The sequence below is a fragment of the Pseudophryne corroboree genome, chromosome 3 (assembly GCF_028390025.1).
Source record: "Pseudophryne corroboree isolate aPseCor3 chromosome 3, aPseCor3.hap2, whole genome shotgun sequence".
In the NCBI taxonomy this organism is placed as follows: Eukaryota; Metazoa; Chordata; class Amphibia; order Anura; family Myobatrachidae; genus Pseudophryne; species Pseudophryne corroboree.
Genome location: NC_086446.1, coordinates 695,986,345 through 696,003,338, shown reverse-complemented (window position 1 = coordinate 696,003,338; position 16,994 = coordinate 695,986,345).

Genomic DNA, 16,994 nt, shown 5'->3' with positions numbered 1-16,994 from the left:
AATTTTAGGCCCATAGTCACTCCTGACTGTAGGAAGTGCAGGAATCGACCCAGCTGGAATTCCTCTGTAGGGGCCTTCCTGGCCTCACACCAAGCAACATATTTTCGCCATATACGGTGATAATGTTGTGCTGTCACGTCTTTCCTAGCCTTTATCAGCGTAGGAATCACTTCATCTGGAATGCCCTTTTCCATTAGGATCTGGCGTTCAACCGCCATGCCGTCAAACGCAGCCGCGGTAAGTCTTGGAACAGACAGGGCCCCTGCTGTAACAGGTCCTGTCTGAGAGGCAGAGGCCATGGGTCCTCTGAGATCATCTCTTGTAGTTCTGGGTACCAAGTTCTTCTTGGCCAATCCGGAACGATGAGTATAGTTCTTACTCCTCTCTTTCTTACAATCCTCAGTACCTTGGGTATGAGAGGAAGAGGAGGGAACACATAAACCGACTGGTACACCCACGGTATCACTAGTGCGTCCACAGCTATCGCCTGAGGGTCTCTTGACCTGGCGCAATATTTGTTTAGCTTTTTGTTGAGGCGGGACGCCATCATGTCTACCTGTGGCCGTTCCCAACGATTTACAATCAGCGTGAAGACTTCTGGATGAAGTCCCCACTCTCCCGGGTGGAGGTCGTGCCTGCTGAGGAAGTCTGCTTCCCAGTTGTCCACTCCCGGAATGAACACTGCTGACAGTGCTAGCACGTGATTCTCCGCCCATTGAAGAATCCTTGTGGCTTCTGCCATCGCCATCCTGCTTCTTGTGCCGCCCTGTCGGTTTACATGGGCGACCGCCGTGATGTTGTCTGACTGAATCAGCACCGGTTGGTTTTGAAGCAGGGGTTCTGCTTGACTCAGGGCGTTGTAAATGGCCCTTAGTCCAGAATATTTATGTGAAGGGAAGTCTCCTGACTTGACCACTGTCCTTGGAAGTTCCTTCCCTGAGTGACTGCCCCCCATCCTCGGAGGCTTGCATCCGTGGTCACCAGGACCCAGTCCTGTATGCCGAATCTGCGGCCCTCGAGAAGATGAGCACTCTGCAGCCACCACAGCAGAGACACCCTGGCCCTCGGGGACAGGGTGATCAGCCGATGCATCTGAAGATGCGATCCGGACCACTTGTCTAACAGATCCCACTGAAAGATCCTTGCATGGAACCTGCCGAAGGGAATTGCTTTGTAAGAAGCTACCATCTTTCCCAGGACTCGCGTGCAGTGATGCACCGACACCTGTTTTGGTTTCAGGAGGTCCCTGACCAGAGATGACAATTCCTGGGCCTTCTCCACCGGGAGAAACACCTTCTGTTCTGTGTCCAGAATCATGCCCAAGAACAGCAGACGCGTCTCAGGAATCAGCTGCGACTTTGGGATATTCAGAATCCAGCCGTGCTGTTGCAGCACTTCCCGAGATAGTGCTACGTTGACTAACAACTGCTCCTTGGACCTCGCCTTTATAAGGAGATCGTCCAAGTACGGGATAATTATAACTCCCTTCTTCCGAAGGAGTATCATCATTTCGGCCATTACCTTGGTAAATACCCTCGGTGCCGCAGACAGACCAAACGGCAACGTCTGGAATTGGTAATAACAGTCCTGTACCACAAACCTGAGGTACTCCTGGTGAGGTGGGTAAATGGGGACATGCAGATAAGCGTCCTTGATGTCCAGCGACACCATAAAATCCCCCTCTTCCAGGCTTGCAATAACCGCCCTGAGCGATTCCATTTTGAACTTGAACTTCCTTACATAAGTGTTCAAGGATTTTAAATTTAGAATGGGTCTTACCGAACCGTCTGGTTTCGGTACCACAAACATTGTGGAATAGTAACCCCGTCCCTGTTGAAGGAGGGGAACCTTGATTATCACCCGCTGAAGGTACAGCTTGTGAATAGCCGCCAGCACTACCTCCCTTTCCCTGGGAGCCGCTGGCAAGGCTGATTTGAGGTAACGGTGAGGGGGAGTCGCCTCGAACTCCAGCATGTATCCCTGAGATACCACTTGTAGAACCCAGAGATCCACCTGTGAGCGAACCCACTGGTCGCTGAAGTTCCGGAGACGCGCCCCCACTGCACCTGGCTCCACCTGTGGAGCCCCAGCGTCATGCGGAAGACTTAGTGGAAGCAGGGGAGGATTTTTGTTCCTGGGAACTGGCTGTCTGGTGCAGCTTTTTTCCTCTACCCCTGCCTCTGGGCAGAAAGGATGCGCCTCTGACCCGCTTGCCTTTCTGAGGCCGAAAGGACTGTACTTGATAATACGGTGCTTTCTTAGGCTGTGAGGGAACCGGAGGTAAAAAAGTCGACTTCCCAGCTGTTGCTGTGGATACGAGGTCCGAGAGACCGTCCCCAAACAATTCCTCACCCTTATAAGGCAAAACCTCCATGTGCCTTTTAGAATCAGCATCACCTGTCCACTGCCGAGTCCATAATACTCTCCTGGCAGAAATGGACATTGCATTAATTCTAGATGCCAGCCGGCAAATGTCCCTCTGTGCATCCCTCATATACAAGACGACGTCATTTATATGCTCTATGGTTAGCAAAATAGCATCCCTGTCGAGGGTATCAATGTTGTCTGACAGGGTATCAGACCATGCTGCTGCAGCACTACACATCCATGCTGAAGCAATAGCAGGTCTCAGTATAGTACCTGAGTGTGTATATACAGACTTCAGGATAGCCTCCTGCTTTCTATCTGCAGGCTCCTTTAGGGCGGCCGTATCGTGTGAGCGCCTTGTCCACCCTAGGGGATGTCTCCCAGCGTAACCTATCCGTTGGCGGGAAAGGGTACGCCATCAGTAACCTCTTAGAAATCTGAAGAGTTGACACTGTCGGTTAATACCTTCCACATATCCATCCACTCCGGTGTCGGCCCCGTAGGGGGCGACATCACACTAATCGGCTCCTGCTCCGCCTCCACGTAGCCCTCCTCATCAAACATGTCGACACAGCCGTACCGACACACCGCACACACACAGGGAATGCTCTGACTGAGGACAGGACCCCACAAAGTCCTTTGGGGAGACAGAGAGAGAGTATGCCAGCACACACCACAGCGCTATATAACACAGGGATTTTCACTATACTGAGTGATTTTTCCCAATAGCTGCTTATTAACACAAATTGCGCCTAAATTTATGTGCCCCCCCTCTCTTTTTTACCCTTGTTGTACTGGATACTGCAGGAGAGAGCCTGGGGAGTGTCCTTCCAGCGGGGCTGTGAAGAGAAAATGGCGCTGGCTGTGCTGAGGAAGATAGCCCCGCCCCCTCAGCGGCAGGCTTCTCCCGCTTTTTATAATGTTAATGGCGGGTTTTTTTGCACATATACAGTGTTATACACTGTATTATGTGCTAAAAAGGTAAACTAATTGCTGCCCAGGGCGCCCCCCCCCCAGCGCCCTGCACCCAACAGTGACCGGAGTGTGTGGTGTGCTATGGGAGCAATGGCGCACAGCTGCAGTGCTGTGTGCTACCTTAATGAAGACAGGAGTCTTCAGCCGCCGTTTTTCATCTTTATCTTCCGTCTTCTGGCTCTGCAAGGGGGACGGCGGCGCGGCTCCGGGAACGGACGATCGAGGTCGGGCCCTGTGTTCGATCCCTCTGGAGCTAATGGTGTCCAGTAGCCTTAGAAGCACAAGCTAGCTACAAGCAGGTAGGTTTGCTTCTCTCCCCTCAGTCCCTCATAGCAGTGAGTCTGTTGCCAGCAGAGCTCACTGAAAATAAAAAACCTAACAAATACTTTATTTTCTAGTGAGCTCAGGAGAGCCCACTAGGTGCATCCAGCTCTGGCCGGGCACAGATTCTAACTGAGGTCTGGAGGAGGGGCATAGAGGGAGGAGCCAGTGCACACCAGATATAGTACCTAATCTTTCTTTTAAGAGTGCCCATTCTCCTGCGGAGCCTGTCTATTCCCCATGGTCCTTACGGAGTTCCCAGCATCCACTAGGACGTCAGAGTAAACGAGTGACGTGTCAATGCTGTTGCCGGCCGCCTGCCAGTTTTTAATTTGTCTTCGTAAGAGGAACGCTGGCTGCCTGCTGATCCTCATCAGTGGCTGGCGGTGGCATAGCATAGAAGGAGAGAGGTGGGCATGTGGCGGGTGTAACGGGTGGGCAGTGGCATCCTTGATTAACCCAGGTGTCCGGTCAGTAATGCAGTCCTGACAGGGTGCAGCACAGAGGGGACAGTAATCAGCCTGCTCGGCGATCGCTGCATCAGGCATGTGAGGTCAGGGTGCCAGACATTAGGGGGTGCCTGTGCGCACCAGGCACCCCCCCTGCGCACACCTATGGACATACATAACACTTGTACTTTCATTTTCTGAGCTTCTCATTTTTAATGTGTAATGCAGAATTCTTAGCACTCAATTCAACTGGCACATGTTCCTGGAATTGTAGCAATTTTGCTCTGACAATGTCTGTAATTAACTTGACTGGCGGCAGTATGTGAACGATTCATCCCAACACCACCAACAGAAAATGAAAGATCAAGTTATAGACATGTCTAAGATAGGAAAGGCCATGTTAGACAATGGGGGTGATTAAAATAAAAATTTAGCACATCTACGATCAGCTTCCCTGACATGTGGGGGGACGCCCAGCACAGGGCTAGTCCGCCCCGCATGTCAGGCCCTGCCCTGCCACACATGTACAAAAGCATCACACAGCGGCGGTGCTTTTGTACTTCAGGAGTAGTTCCCTACCAGCACAGCTCCTGCCCGCTGGCAGGGAGCAACTCGTCATTGCTCGGGTCGCAGTGGCTGCATGTGACGTCACGCAGCCGCCGCGACCCCCCCCCCCCCAACGGTCCGGGTACGTCTGCGTTGCCCGGACCACATCCCCTAAATGGCGGCCAAACGCCACCGACCTGCCCCCTTCCACTCAGCAACCGCCTCTGACTGTCAATCAGGCAGAGGCGATTGCAGGGTTGAGACAGCCATTGGCTGCCCGGCATGCGCCGGCGCATTACGGTGCTGGCGCAAGCGCAGTTCAGACCTGATCGCTGCTGTGTAAAAAATAAAAATGCATAGCACCGATCAGGTCTCAATCTGTCCCCATGTTGTAAGCTAATGCCAGCTGCATAATACCACACAGTTCTGCCTAGAGACAATCCTATGGGATCCCACTATGACTTTGGGGGAACGTCAATTACTTATTTATCAAATAATATTTGCAGTATATATAAAAAGATATATCTGATAAGCAAATTTCATTTGAATTTGACTAATTTCTGCCGTTTCATCTCGGATGTCATCTCACCACCTCAAACTTAATATTTCCAAAACAGAATTCATTATATTTCCACCTACCAATAGTAGTTACCAACCTGATATATCTATCAGTGTTTAGAACTCAACAATTAATCCTACCCCACAAGCTCGCTGCCTAGGTGTCACCATTGACTCTCCACTGTTCTAAGTTTCCCACATTTATTTTGTTTCAAAATCATGTTATATACATCAAAGAAACATATCCAAAATACGACCATACCTTACACAAGACACTGCCAAATCTCTAATCTATGCTCTCATTGGGGTAAATTTACTAAGATGGGAGTTCTATTTAAGATGGGATGTTGCCCATAGCAACCAATCAGGTTCCAGGTATTATCTTCTAGAAGGTGCTAGATAAATGAGAAGTAGAATCTGATTGGTTGCTATGGCAACATCCCATCTTAAATAGAACTCCCATCTTAGTAAATTTACCCAATTATCTCCCGCAATGCCCTCCCACACACAATAAGACTCTCCTCTAGTCTCCAAACCCTCAAGCTTTCCATGAAAACTTACCTCATTAGACAAGCTTATCAAATTCTGGAACCGCCCACATAACCTCCCTATCTAATTACATCCCCACTGTACAGTCCACACATAACCTCACATACTTTCTTTTTCTGCACTTTCACATCCTCCTGACCCTGACCAACATTGCTGGGTGATCATATCATACAGCCCACCAAGAACCTTTGCAATCTGGTGGACCATTATGCAATAGATATCACCTATCCTTGTGTATCAATGCCTATTTCCCTATAGATTGCAAGCTTTTGAGCAGGGCCTTCCTACCTCTGTCTCTTATTACTAGGTTTTTATTCTATTACTGTTATACCACTTCACTGGTTAAGTACCTGGGCCATTCTTAGATTTAAGGCATCCACTGGTACAAACCTGTACACAAACCCTTCCAACAGATACCTTCCCCAAATGCTCCACGACTTGTAATAACACTGCAAATAAATCCTCTCCACGGCCACCATCACAAGACCATTGCTGCAAATGCACAGTGCGACTCAGACGCATGTGCACATCGCCAATAATCGCTCAACTGTGTAACCATCGGAATAGCGTAAATATATCTGAATCAGGCCCATAGATAAAACAGAAACTAGTTGACAGAAATGGGCTGCGTTTAGCATCCCGGCAGTCGGGATGCGGCAGTCATATGACCAACGTCGGAATCCCGACACGCTCAGGAGACCGGCGCCGGAACAATCACAGCCAGAATCCCGAAGGCAAGTATCAGGGTTGGTGTTAGGGTTAGGGCCTGGGGAGGGTTATGGTTAGACACTAGGGGAGAGTAATGGTTAGGCCCTTAGGGGTTGGATAGCCGCAGCCACTACCCTCCGAGATTTAGTCCTAGCCACCACCCCCTTAAGTTTAGCCCTAGCCCTCCCAGAGGTGTTGGAATTATTGGTTTCAAGATGCCGCAGTTGGGCATGTGACTGCTGACATCCCGAATGCTGGGATATCATACTGAACCCGAAATTAGCATCCCAACAGTCGGAATCCTGATACCGCTCAGTAGACAGATGCCGGAACACAGACAGTGTCATCCCAAAGGACAGAAATAGATAGAAAATAACAGTGCAGGTTGTTTGTATTCCTGCACCCAGGAGCATAGATATATCACAAAGATGACACAGAAACATGACCTGTATCTCTCACTCTTGTAATTGCAGTAAGTTGGTAATGCAGCAGAAGCACTGGAAAAACAGAACGTGTTACATCGAGTACGTAAAGAGCAAAGTGCACATTTAGATGGATTTCTAGAACAGATGAGTTTTGTTTCTGTGCAGCAGTTGAATTTTACATTCTGCAATCTGTCTTCTCCTTCCCGGCATCTTATGTCTGTGTGCCATCTGTTGTTAATCTTCTGCCACTGTGTGGAAGTAGTAGTGTCCTGTGTCTGCCTATTGAACTAGTTTCTAATTAGAGACTGGGGAGTTTGTAAAGGAAAAACATTACAAACTGTAAATATATAGGCCAGAGCAGCCGGTCTGCTGTGGCACATAGACAAAAGCATCAGGGACTACGCGTTAAAGCTCATGCACAAATATTCATAGACCATCTAGTATAAAAATTGCTTGGATTGACACTGATTCTTGGGGTTGCTTAAGTACTATACAACACCCACAAAGCTGGATCCTTTGGGCTCATGTCCTCATGGACTTAAAACTACTACTACTAATATTTCTAAATGACTGGAGCACTGTATTTTATTTTATAACCTGAAGGTAATCGTACACAATATATTTTTGCTTAGTGCATTAAACAAAGTTAGGCACTGAATTTGTTTGCTACCGATAAGCAATCATTTTTTCAGTACTCAACAATAAACCATATGACATAACATTAATACAGTGAAAAAATAATGAAAAAAAGTGTTCAGGGTAACTAAACAGCACAGTAGCATCACCAGAATACTGTACCAGACGGCAAACAATAGACAATCGCAGGCTTTTTGTCTCAACATGCAGAAAAACATTAGAAGCAGTTGAGGGTCGGGAAGTGGGTCCTCTAGGGCAGAGCCGGCCCTAACCAATATGATGCCCTAGGCAAGATTTTGGCTGGTGCCCCCTAGCACCACTGCTGGTTCCACCTCTGACCTTGCACCTCTTTCCCAGCACCATCACCCCTCACCCATAGCAGTCCTTATTTTGGTGTTTGTACCCCCTATATTTTAAATAGGAACAGTTCGCACATTTGGCGCACAGCCCAAAAAGGGGTGTGTTTTGCTGGCAAGGGGCATGGCCACACAATAGTAATCCCAATTCCAATTACGCCACACAGTACTGCAACTTTATTCACATTTGATCATGCGATAGTGTCCATAATTCATATTACATCCCACAATAGTATCACTTTACCTTATACACGTTACTCCTCACAGTAGAGCCCCTTATTCACATTACATCACACTAAATTGCTCCTTATTCACATTAGACCACACAGTAGTGCCCTTTCTATGTGCAACGCCACATAGTAGAGCACCTTATACACATAATGCCACACATAGTAATGCATTTATACACATAATACCACACAGTAATGCCCCTTACACATATGACACACATTATTAATGTCCTTATAAACAAAATGCACCTTACACATTATGCCAACCTTTATTAATGCCCTTTTACACATAATGTCCCTTACACATATGCCGCACATTATTAATGCCCTTATACACATAATGACACACATAGTGCCCCCTACACATTTGCTGCACATTATTAGTGCCCCTATACACATAATAACACACGTACAGTGGTACCCTGTTACACATATGCCGCACATTAATAATGCCCTTATACACATAATGATACACATAATGCCCCTTACACATATGCTGCACATTATTAATGCATTTTTACATGACACACATAATGCTCCTTACACATATTCCGAACACTACTGCACAACCAACCCACTCACATGCACACATCACTCACACTGCCACTAACACTGTGACCTCTGCCTCTGCTTGGATACAGATGTGTCCTCATAAAGCTTGCCTCAATGCATTGGCGTATCTATAATGGGTGCAGTGTGTGCGAGGCACACGGGACCCCAGGGTCCTGGGGGGCCCACCCCGCACACACTGCACCCATTTGTTTAATACTTACCTCTCTGGAGTCCCCTGTCGGAGCCATCCCTTCTCAGCAGCGTAATAGAGTTTGAACACTAGGGGGAACAAACTCTATTGCGCTTGCTGAAAACTCTGGAAAGATGGCACGGCGGCCATTTTTTCGGAGTTTCGCGCATGCGCATTAGCAAAATCTTTGGGGAAATGGCCGCCGCGCCGTGTTCCCGGAGGTTTGCGCATGCGCAATAGAGTCTGTTCTCAGACTCTATTGTGCTGCGGAGAGGGATGGCACCGCCGGGGGACCCAGGAGAGGAAAGCATTAAAATACCTGTTCATCAGTCAGAGAGGAGGGGGCCCCTGAAGCAGAAGGCTGCACACGGGCCTCCTCTTCTTTTAAAACGCCCCTGCCTCAATGCTAATGTCGGGCACCTTTTTTTTATGAAAATGCTTCTTATTTGCATTGCTATGTGGCTAGGATGCACAAGCAGCTTCTGTTGATTAAAATGATATGCAGCATGCCTATATACTGTGTGAGACTGTGGCTGTATCTGCATATGAAATGCTACACACAGAATATAGGCATGCCGCATATCATTTTTATCAGCAGAAGCTGCTGCTGCCCCTAAGCATATCAAATGCCCTAGGCAATTGCCTAGTTTGCCTATGCCTATGGCCGGCTCTGCTCTAGGGACTGATGAGGTAATCTGCTGGATGGCTTTTTTGAACGTTTTCTCAAGAGTCAGGTAAGGCATAGGGGAAGATCCCATGGTTCTGCAGGGGGAGGTCACAAATAGAGGAACAAGGAGAGAGCCCCTAAGATGGTGCCATCATCATGCTCAGCCCACCTGGAGTCTCCATGAATGCATGGAAACGCGGCCTGACATGATGATCAGATACCGGAGACTCAACCTATACTCAGGGGCATAACTCCCAGAGGCAATGGAGACGCTTGCCTCCAGGCTCCGAGCCTTGAAGGGGCACCTGCATCCACAGCAGCACCAGTGTGGCTCACAGTGGGCCGATACTGTAATCTACTGTGTTTCAGTAGTCCTGACAACACCTGCAACAGGGGACAGGATTGCCTCTGCCTGGTACCGCTCACCAAGCGATGGTGCACCTGCCGCTGCTGTTGGACTGTGAGATGGGAACCACCGGTAAATGCTGATTCTGCATGGTGCAGATGGCTGAAGCTTGTGAGTCTGACCCTGACCCACCAACCATTGTCACATGGCGTAGCTGGAGTCCTGCCAATCACTGCGGCCTCTGGTCTTTGTAGACCAGCTGAGAGCTCTATCTACTGTATTATTATTATTATTATTATTATTATCCTTTATTTATACGGCACCACAAGGGTTCCACAGCGCCCAATTACAGAGTACATATGCACATAATGAAAACAGGAAAACAGTGACTTACAGCTGAAGACAATATAGGACAAGTACAAGGTAACTAAGCATAACTACACCAGTAGACGACATAGAGATAAGTTTCAAGGTGGCCAAAAAACTGCAGGATTTGGGCAGTTGAGGATTATTAAAGTAAGAAAAGGATAAACACATGAGGAAAGAGGGCCCTACTCGTGAGAGCTTACATTCTAAAGGGGAGGGGTAGACAGACAGGGGTGACACAGATGGGGTAGACCAAGCATGGGAGGGTTAGGATGAGATTTGTCTGGGTATGGTAAAGAAGTGGGTCTTAAGAGCCCATTTGAAGTTCTGTAGGGAGGTGGAGAGTCTCTGAGGGGGAGAGGTAAAAAATTCCAGAGAAAGTTAGCAGCACGTGAAAAATCTTGGAGATAGGAGTGGGAGGCAGTAATCAGAAGGAGAGTCGGCGTGCATTAGCAGAGCGAAAAGGATGGGTGGGAGAGTAAAGGGAGATAAGGTCAGAGATGTAAATGGGAGAGGAGTGGGTGAGTGCTTTGTAAGTGAGTGTGAGAAGTTTGAATTGGATTCTGAAAGGGAAGGGAAGCCAGTGAAGGGCTTGTAGGAGAGGGGACGTGGATGTAGTGCGTTTGGTGAAGAAGATGAGCCGGGCTGCAGCATTGAGGATATACTGGAGTGGAGAGATGTATTTGTCAGGGAGGCCAGTTAGGAGGAGATTACAGTAATCCAGTCTGGAAATAATCAGTGAGTGAATAATGGTCTTGGTGGCATCCTGGGTGAGAAACGGTCTCATCCTGGAAATGTTTTTGAGATGAAAATGGTTTGTGAGAGGTGCTGAATGTGTGGTTTGAAGGAGAGGGAGGAGTCAGGGATTACACAAAGACAGCGTACTTGGGGGCTAGAGGAGATAGTTGCAGTGGCATCAGAAGGCGGGTGCAGAGGGGGTGCGGCCCGCACCCAGATATCACCCTCAGAAGAGGTGACACCAAACTGCCAGCTCTTCTGCAGTGACAGGAGCCGAGTGCTGCAGTGTGATAATCACAGATAAGGAGCCGGCACTGCGCTGCACAGTCTCCGAGGGGCAGCTAGCATCTCCAGCTCGGATAAGCTGGACACGATCCCGGAGTGAAGAGGAGATCTGCAAGGCCATGCCTCTTCAAATAAGACCACACCCCCTTTTCTGGCGGCCGTTGCTCCAGCGAGGTGAGTGGGGGTTACAGTAATGCAGAGTGCGCACCAGGTGTCACCCCACCTGGTGATGCCTCTGGATAGTCGTGCCATCAATGGATAATAAGATTGTGGGAGGGGAGGGTGGGAAGATGAACAGCTCAGTCTTAGACATGTTGAGTTTAAGAAAGCGCTGGGATATCCAGGAAGAGATAGCAGAGAGACAGTTGGAGGTACGAGTGAGGAGAGCCGGGGAGAGATCAGGGGAGGAAAGGTAGATTTGTGTGTCATCAGCATAGAGGTGATATTGGAAGTTAAAAGAATTGATAAGTTTGCCTAAAGAGGACGTACAGAGAGAGAAAAGGAGAGGACCAAGAACAGAGCCTTGGGGGACACCAACAGTTAGTGGAAGTGGGGGGAGGTAGTTTCATGAGAGGAGACAGAGAAGGAATGATAAGAGAGGTAGGAGGACAGCCAGGAGAACAAGAGAGTGAAGGATTTGCAGAAGGAGAGGGTAGTCCACAGTGTCAAAAGCAGCAGAGAGGTCAAGAAGAATAAGCAGAGAGTAGTGGGCTGCATGGAGGTCATTGCAGACTTTTGTGAGGGCAGATTCAGTGGAGTGAAGAGAACGGAAACCAGACTGGAGTGGGTCAAGCAGTGAGTGAGAGGAAAGAGAGGCAGTGAGGCGATTATAGACAATATGCTCAAGGAGTTTGGAGGCAAAAGGGAGGAGAGAGATGGGTTGATAGTTGGAGAGAGTGTTTGGATCAAAGGTAGGTTTTTTTAAGAATAGGGGAGACAAGAGCATGCTTGAAGGCAGAGGGGACAGTGCCTGATGAGAGGGAGAGATTGGGAAGGTGGGCAAGATGGGAACAGGCAGAAGGAGAGAGGTAGCGGAGGAAGTAAGAGGGGATATGGTCAAGTGGGGGAGGTGGTGGTGGTGGGGAACAGATGAGGGCCATGACTTCCTCACCAGATACATGGGAGAAAAATGTCAGAGTTGGTGAGTTGGAAGGGGAGGGGTGGCAAGGGATGGGTGGTGGCTCATTGCTGGTCTGGTGGGATGTGATGTCCTGACGTATGGAGTCAATTTTGGATTTGAAATAAGTGGCAAAATCAAGAGCAGACAATGAGGAAGGGAGAGGAGTTGGTGGTGGGCAGAGGAGGGATTTAACAGTGGCAAAGAGGCGCTGGGGGTTGGAAGACTGGGTAGAGATGAGGATTTTGAAGTATGATTGCTTAGCGAGGGAAAGGGCATCGCTGAAGGATGAGAGCATAGATTTTAAATGGAGGAAGTCTGCCTTCGAGTGTGATTTTCTCCACTGTTGCTTGGCAGTACGTGAGCATTTTTATAGATATCTGGTGCATTTAGTGTGCCAGGGTTGAGGTGTGGATCTGCGAGGGTGAATAGTGGTTGGTGGTGCAACAAAGTCAAGAGCAGTAGTAAGAGATGCATTGTAGAGAGATGTGTCTTGTTCAGGGCATGTGAGAGAGAGAAGAAGAGAGAAGTGAGTCAAAAAGGGAGGATAGGGATGAAATGTCATAGCCCCAATGTTACGCTTAGTGATGGTAGCCTTAGGAGGGAGTGATGGGGAAGCAGAGATAGATAAGTTGAAAGAGAGATGTGAGGCCACCACGAGAGAGAGCAGCAGGAGAAGTGGTGTCATAGGGAGTAATCCAGGTTTCTGTAATGGCCAGGAGATGCAGGGAGTTGGAAATGAAGAGTTCATGAGTGGGGGCCAGTTTGTTGCAAACAGATCTGGCATTCCAGAGGGCACAGGGGGTAGGAGTTTGTGGGAGATAAGTGAATGAGATTATCAGGGTTGCTGGAGCATTGAGGTAAGATTAATTTGGAAGGAAGGGATAGTAGGGTGTAATGATGGTGCTGCGTACTTGGCTAGGAAGGGAGACTGCAGGAGTGAGGCAGGGAGGGAGTGTACAGGGCCGGTGCTAGGGTGTTCGGCGCCTTCCTGCAAACTATACATTTTGCGCCTTTGCACAAGCACAGATGTGGCCGAACTAATCCTACAGCAAGGGGCGTGACCTCGTTAAAATGGGCGTGGCTTTGTTAAGATGGGCGTGGCCTCATCTAATCTCATCATCACGGCCACCACAAGATAAAAAAAAAAGTCCTAATTTTACACATTACAGCAGGCACGTGTCCCCGTTTTACACAGCACGGCAGGTAAGTGTCCCCATTTTACACATTGCGGCAGGAAAGTGTCCCCATTTTACACATTACAGCAGGCACGTGTCCCCATTTTACACAGCACGGCAGGCAAGTGTCCCCATTTTACACATTGCGGCAGGCACGAGCCCCTATTTTACACATTGCGGCAGGAAAGTGTCCCCATTTTACACATTGCCGCAGGCACGTGCCCCCATTTTACACAGTACAACAGGCAAGTGTCCCCATTTTACACAGTACGGCAGGCAAGTGTCCCCATTTTACACATTGCGGCAGGAAAGTGTCCCCCTTTTACACATTGCGGCAGGCACGTGCCCCCATTTTACACAGTACGGCAGGCAAGAGTACCCATTTTACAAATTGCGGCAGGCACATGTCCCCATTTTACACACTGTGGCAGGTACATGTCCCCATTTTACACATTGCGGCAGGCACGTGTCCCCATTTTACACAGTACGGCAGGCACGTGTCCCCATTTTACACATTACGGCAGGCAAGAGTCCCCATTTTACACATTACGGCAGGCAAGAGTCCCTATTTTACACAGTACGGCAGGAAAGTGTCCCTATTTTACACAGTACGGCAGGCAAGTGTCCCTATTTTACACAGTACGGCAGGCAAGTGTCCCTATTTTACACAGTATGGCAGCACATGTCCCCATTTTACACAGTATGGCAGGAAAGTGTCCCTATTTTACACAGTACGGCAGGAAAGTGTCCCTATTTTACACAGTACGGCAGGAAAACGTCCCTATTTTACACAGTACGGCAGGAAAACGTCCCTATTTTACACAGTACGGCAAGAAAATAGGATTTTGGTACTTACCAGGTAAATCCTTTTCTTTGAATCCATAGGGGGCACTGGAGTACTCTTGGGGATATGGACGGTTTCCGTAGGAACAAGGCACTGAATATTAAAATTAGGAACTCTCCTCCCCTCCATATCCCAGAGTACCTCAGTGTTTTTTACTGAGCCGAACAGGAGCGATAGAGAGGTTGACAATGGAGAATTACATATAACAGAACGGACAACAATAAAGTTGACACATAACGTGACTGACAACTAAACAGTTGGCACAATAACCGATAGAACTTGAAACTTGAACCAGTCGGTGAGAATGTGTTACCATACGATTCCCTGAACTTACCGCAAACTAGGTAAAACTGCTCTGGGTGGGCGTCCAGTGCCCCCTATGGATTCAAAGAAAAGGATTTACCTGGTAAGTACCAAAATCCTATTTTCTTTTTCATCCACTAGGGGTCACTGGAGTACTCTTGGGACGTACCAAAGCTTCCCCCATGGGCGGGAGAGCAGTTTGGCACCTGTAACACTAGGCGGCCAAAGCTAGATGCTGATGCCGCAAACGTATCAAACTTGTAAAAGCGCACAAACGTGTGCACTGATGACCTGGTAGCCGCACGGCAAAGCTGCGTCGTAGAAGCCCCACGACCAGCTGCCCATGAAGTTCCCACAGAACGTGTGGAATGAGCTGTTACTGATGTAGGCGGCTGTAACCTAGCATGAAGGTAAGCCTGACGTATGGTCAGTTTAATCCATCTGGATAAGGTCTGCTTAGAAGCTGGCCAACCTATCTTGGCAGCATCATACAGAACAAACAACGTATCCGTCTTACGAACTGTAGACGTTCGGGACACATAAACGCGTAATGCGCGTACCACATCCAAGGTTCCAGAATTTCCTGTCAACACAGGAACTACTATTGGTTGATTGATGTGAAAGGATGACACTACCTTTGGTAGGAAAGCGGGATTCGTCCGAAGTTCCGCTCTGTCATCATGAAACACCAAATACGGTGGCTTGCATGACAAGGCACCCAAATCGGAACACGCCTTGCCGAAGCCAAGGCTAGTAGGAAAATTGTTTTCCAAGTGAGAAACTTAATATCCACTTGGTGTAAGGGTTCAAAATATGAAGACTGTAAGAAATCTAAAACCAGATTCAAGTCCCATGGCACTGTAGGTGGAATGAATGGAGGCTGTACTCTGAGGACACCTTGCAGAAAAGTGTGTACAGACGGCAATAGAGCCAATCGTCTTTGAAAGTAAATTGACAAAGCAGATACCTGCACCTTTTGGTGTAGATAAACGCAGTCCTCCATCTAACCCCGTCTGTAGAAATAATAAAAGACGGGATAACTTGAAAGATGATGTCGGAAACTTCCGATCCTCACACCAACCTATATAGGCACGCCAAATTCTGTAATAATGAGCTGCCGTAACTGGCTTCCTAGCACGTAACATGGTTGGTATAACCGATTCTGGAATGCCCTCTCTCCTTAAGAGGGCGGTCTCAACAGCCACCCCGTCAAACGCAGCCGCGCTAAATCGGGGTAAAGGAACGGACCCTGTTGTAACAGGTCCGGACGAAGTGGGAGCGGCCAAGGCTCGTCTGCGAGTAGTCCTCGGAGATCCGAGAACCAAGCTCTCCGAGGCCAATGAGGCACCACTAGTATGACTGTGACGGACTCTCTTTTGATCCATTTTAGCAACAGAGGGAGCAGCGGAAACGGTGGAAACAGGTACACGAGGCTGTACGGCCACGCGACGGTGAGAGCATCCACCGCCACTGCCTTTGGACCTCGCGTTCTGGACACATACTGGGGCGTTTGGTGATTGTGGCGAGATGCCATCAGGTCCACTTGAGGGTAACCCCACCTCTGGGCCAACATGTGAAACTTCTGGATGAATTGCCCATTCTCCTGGATGAAAATCCCGACGGCTGAGATAATCCACCTCCCAGTTGTCCACTCCCGGAATGAACACTGCCGACAACATCACTTGGTGACGCTCGCCCCAATTGAGGATTCAAGCTACTTCTCGCATTGCCATGCGGCTTCTCGTTCCTCCTTGTTTGTTGATGTATGCGACCGCCGTTGCATTGTCCGACTGCACCTGGACAGGCTGAGACCGAAGAATGTGCACTGCTTGTCGTAGCGCATTGTAAATTGCCCGGAGTTCCAGGACATTTATAGACAGCAATCTTTCGTGAGCCGCCCAGAGACCCTGGAGCTGACAATTTTGAACTACAGCTCCCCAACCTCTGAGACTCGCGTCCGTCGTTAGAATTATCCAATTCCAGGCGCCGAACCATTTCCCTGCGGTCAGGTTGTGTACATTGAGCCACCAGAGTAGAGATACCCTGGCCCGTGGCGACAACCTCACTCTGTGGTGAATCTGCAGATGAGAGCCCGACCACTGTGCGAGCACATCCAGTTGAAAAGGACGTGAGTGAAGTCTCCCGAACTGAAGCGCTTCGAAAGCCGCCACCATTGTGCCTAAGAGGCGAATGCACAAATGTACCGAGACTGTGCGTGGCTTGAGCACCAATCGAACCAGATGACGAATGATCTGTACTTTCTGTTCTGGTAGGTAAATTCTTTGATT